Source organism: Psammomys obesus, unplaced genomic scaffold (genome assembly GCF_907164565.1).
Source record: "Psammomys obesus unplaced genomic scaffold, mPsaObe1.curated_primary_1811, whole genome shotgun sequence".
NCBI lineage: Eukaryota > Metazoa > Chordata > Mammalia > Rodentia > Muridae > Psammomys > Psammomys obesus.
The window spans coordinates 1-4,875 of NW_026589036.1; the positions used below are offsets into that span (position 1 = coordinate 1).

At 39.4% G+C, this 4,875-nt stretch overlaps 1 non-coding gene across 1 annotated transcript; it reads right to left on the reverse strand.

Moving 5' to 3' along the window:
* Nucleotides 1-3,866: 3,866 nt before the first annotated feature.
* LOC129674805 (U6 spliceosomal RNA) lies at nucleotides 3,867-3,973 on the reverse strand. The gene has a single exon (XR_008719848.1). It is a non-coding gene; the product is annotated as a U6 spliceosomal RNA (small nuclear RNA).
* Nucleotides 3,974-4,875: the final 902 nt, after the last annotated feature.

Below are 4,875 nucleotides of genomic sequence, written 5' to 3' on the forward strand. Positions count from 1 at the left end.
CCAGATAGATTTCCAGAGTGGTTGAACCAGTTTACATTCCCACCAGCAGTGGAGGAGGGTTCCCCTTTCTCCACAACCTCTCCAGCATGTGTTGTCCCTTGAGTTTTTCATTTTGGCCATTCTGATGGGTGTAAGGTGATATCTCAGGGTCGTTTTGATTTGTATTTCCCTGATGGCTAATGAGGATGAGCATTTCTTTAAGTGTTTCTCTGCCATTCGATATTCCTCTACAGAGAATTCTCTGTTTAGCTCTGTTCCCCATTTTTTAAGTGGATTACTTGGTTTGCTGCTTTTCAGCTTCTTTAGTTCTTTGTATATACTCGATATTAGTCCTCTGTCAGATAAAGGGTTAGTGAAGATTCTTTCCCAATCTGTAGGCAGGCGTTTTGTTTTGATGACAGTGTCCTTTGCTTTACAGAAGCTTTTCAGTTTCATGAGGTCCCATTTATTGATTGTTGCTCTTAGAGCCTGTGCTGTTGGTGTTCTGTTCAGGAAGTTGTCTCCTGTGCCAATGAGTTCTAGGCTGTTCCCCACTTTTTCTTCTAACAGATTTAGAGTATCTGGTTTTATGTTGAAGTCTTTGATCCACTTGGACTTTACTTTTGTGCAGGGTGATAAATATAGATCTATTTTCATTTTTCTGCATGTGGACATCCAGTTGGACCAGCACCATTTGTTGAAGATGCTGTCTTTTTTCCATTGAATGGTTTTGGCTTCTTTGTCAAAAATCGAGTATTCATAGGTGTGTGGGTTTATTTCTGGGTCTTCTATGCGGTTCCATTGATCCTCCTTTCTGTTTTTATGCCAATACCATGCAGATTTTATTACTATTGCTTTGTAGTACAGCTTGAGATCGGGGATGGAGATACCTCCAGATGATCTGTTGTTGTACAGGATTGTTTTGGAGATTCTGGGTTTTTTGTTTCTCCATATGAAGCTGAGAATCTTTTTTTCAAGGTCTGTAAAGAATTGAGTTGGTATTTTGATGGGAATTGCATTGAATCTGTAGATTGCTTTTGGCAGGATGGCCATTTTCACAATGTTAATCCTACCAATCCATGAGCATGGGAGATCTTTCCATCTTCTGAGATCTTCTTCAATTTCTTTCTTCAGAGACTTGAAGTTTTTCTCAAACAGGTCTTTCACTTGCTTGGTTAGTGTCACCCCAAGGTACTTTATGTGGTTAGTGGCTATTGTGAAGGGTGTTGTTTCCCTAATTTCTTTCTTAGCCATTTTGTCTTTGGTGTACAGGAGGGCTTCTGATTTTTTTTGAGTTGATTTTGTATCATGCCACTTTGCTGAAGGTGTTTATCAACTGGAGGAGTTCTCTGGTTGAATTCTTGGGGTCGCTCATATATACTATCATATCATCTGCGAATAGTGACACTTTGACCTCTTCCTTTCCGATCTGTATCCCCTTGATCTCCTTTAGTTGTCTTATTGCTCTGGCTAGGACTTCAAGTACTATGTTGAAGAGGTAGGGAGAGAGTGGGCAGCCTTGTCTTGTCCCTGATTTCAGTGGGATTGATTTAAGTTTCTCTCCATTGAGTTTGATGTTGGCTATAGGCTTGCTGTATATTGCCTTTACTATGTTTAGGTATGTGCCTTGTATACCTGATCTCTCCAAGACTTTAAACATGCATGGGTGTAGCATTTTTTTTTCAAATGCTTTTTCAGCATCTAAGGAGATGATCATGTGGTTTTTCTCCTTCAGTTTGTTTATGTGGTGGATTACATTGATGGATTTCCGTATGTTGAACCACCCTTGCATGCCTGGGATGAAGCCTACTTGGTCGTGGTGGATGATATCTTTGATGTGTTCTTGGATTCGGTTTGCAAGTATTTTATTGAGTATTTTTGAGTCAATGTTCATAAGAGAGTTAGGTCTGAAGTTCTCTTTTTTTGTTGGGTCTTTGTGTGGTTTAGGTATCAGGGTGACTGTTGCTTCATAGAAAGAGTTTGGTAATGTACCTTCTGTTTCATTTTGTGGAATAGTTTGAGGAGAATTGGTGTTAGCACTTCTTTGAAGGTCTGGTAGAATTCCGCGCTGAAACCATCTGGCCCAGGGCTTTTTTTGGAGGGGAGACTGTGAATGACTGCTTCAATTTCCTTGGGGGATATTGGGCTGTTCAGTCTTTCTACCTGATCTTGACTTAATGTTGGAAGATGGAATCTATCAAGAAAATTGTCCATTTCATTTAGATTTTCAAATTTTGTGGCATATAGGCTTTTGTAGTATGACCTAATGATTGTTTGAATTTCTTCTGTGTCTGTAGTTATGTCACCCTTTTCATCTCTGATTTTGTTGATTTGGATAGATTCTCTCTGCTTTTTAGTTAGTTTGGCTAAGGGTTTGTCTATCTTGTTGATTTTCTCAAAGAACCAGCTTTTTGTTTCGTTGATTCTTTGAATAGTTTTATTTGTTTCTAATTGATTGATTTCAGCCCTGAGTTTGATTATTTCCAGCCTTCTGCTCCTCTTGGGTATATCTGCTTCTTTTTTTTTTCTAGGGTTTTCAGTTGGGCCATTAAGTTGTTTGTATGTGATGTTACAAATTTCTTCTTGCAGGCACTTAGTGCTATAAATTTTCCCCTGAGCACTGCTTTCATTGTGTCCCATAAATTTGGGTATGTTGTGCCTTCATTTTCATTGAATTCTAGGAAGTCTTTAATTTCTTTCTTTATTTCTTCCTTAACCCAGCTGTCGTTGAGTAACAGGTTGTTAAGTTTCCATGTGCGTGTAGGCTGTTTGTTATTTCTGTTGTTGTTGAGGTCCAGCTTAAGTCCATGGTGGTCAGATAGAATACAAGGGATTATTTCAATCTTTTTGTATCTGTTGAGGCTTGCTTTATGACCAACTATATGATCTATTTTGGAGAAGGTTCCATGTGGTGCTCTAAAGAAGGTATACTCTTTTGAGTTTGGATGAAAAGATCTGTAGACGTCTATTAGGTCCATTTGATTTAGGGTCTCTGTAAGTGTTTTTATTTCCTTATTTGTTTTCTGTCTAGTTGATTGTCCCTTGGTGAGAGTGGAGTGTTGAAGTCTCCCACTATTAGGGTTTTAGGATCAATGTGTGATTTAAGCTTTAATATTGTTTCATTTACGAATGTAGGTGCTCTTGTATTTGGGGCATAGATATTCAAAATTGTGATGTCCTCTTAGTGGATTTTTCCTTTGATGAGAATATAGTGGCCGTCCTTATCTTTTTTGATTAACTTGGGTTGAAAGTCTATTTTATTAGATATTAGGATGGCTACTCCTGCTTCTTTTCTGGAACCATTTGCTTGAAAGACAGTTTTCCAGCCCTTTACTCTGAGGTAGTGTTTATCTTTGTTGCATAGGTGTGTTTCTTGGATGCAACAGAATGTTGGATCCTGTTTCCACAACCATTCTGTTAGTCTGTGTCTTTTAATTGGGGAGTTGAGTCCGTTGATGTTGATAGAAACTAGTGACCAACAATTGTTACTTATTTTAGATGTGGTGTTGGTGGTGTCACTGAGTTTCATTGCTTGTCTTCTTTTGGTTTTTTTTTTTTTGTTGTGTAGTTATCTATTTCCTCTGTTTCCTTCGATGTAGTTGTTTTCTTTGGTTTGGAGTTTCCCTTCTAGTAACTTCTGTAGAGCTAGCTGGGTTACTATGTAGATATTGTTTAAATTTGGTTTTGTCTTGGAATATCTTGAATTCTCCATCTATGTTGATTGAAAGTTTTGCTGGGTATAGTAGTCTGGGTTGGAATCTGTGGTCCCTTAAGGACGGTATGATTTCTGTCCAGGCCCTTCTGGCTTTCATAGTTTCTGTTGAGAAATCTGGTGTGATTCTGATAGGTCTACCTTCATATGTTACTTGGCCTTTTTCCCTTGCTGCAAAAATATGGAACACTTCATGAATTTGTGTGTCATCCTTGCGCAGGGGCCATGCTAATCTTCTCTGTATCGTTCCAATTTTAGTATATGTGCTGCCGAAGCGAGCACTCATTTGTGTTTTATATTGGAAATAACTTAGTAAGTACCTTACAGTTAAACAACCTATGATTAGTCAAGTATTTAAATGCTTACAAAATTATTTTACACTGTGATGTTACCAAATCCTGCATTAAGTCATTCTTCCCTTGCCCTGACCTCTCTAGTGTAATTTTTTTACACTGGTGTGATCCTGTGTTCCAAGACCTCTCAGTCTTTTTGTTTTATTAAATTTTTATATTTTTTAATGTTAGTTACAGTATATTAACTTTGTATCCCAGCTGTATCCCGCTCCCTCATTCCCCCTCCCCAATCCCACGCTCTCTTCCTCATCTTCTCCCTGCCCCTTTCCAAGTCCAGATGATAGGGGAGATCCTCCTCCCCTTCCATATGACCCTAGCTTATCAGGTATCTTCAGGCCTGACTGTGAAGTCCTCCTCTGTGGCCTAGCAGGATTGTTCCTCCCTTAGTTGGGTAGGGGGGAGGTCAAAGAGTCAGTCACTGAGTTCATGTCAGAAATAGTCCCTGTTCCTCTTACTAGGGTACCCACTTGGATACTGAGCTGCTATGGGCTGCATCCGAGCAGGGATTCTAGGTTATATCCATACATGGTCCTTGGTTGGAGACACAGTCTCACAAAAGACCCTTGTGCCCTGATATATTTGGTCCTTGAGGAGCTCCTGTCCTCTCCAGATCATACTAACTCCCCCTTCTTTCATATGATTCCCTGTACTCTGCTGAAGGTTTGGTTATGAGTCTCAGTATCTGCTTTAATACACTGCTAGGTAGAGACTTTCAGAGGCCCTCTATAGTAGGCTCCCGTCCTGTTACTTGTTTCCTCCTACAACCAATGTCCATCCCATTTGTCTTTCTAAATGAGGGTTGATCATCTTACCCAGGGTCCTCTTTCTTAT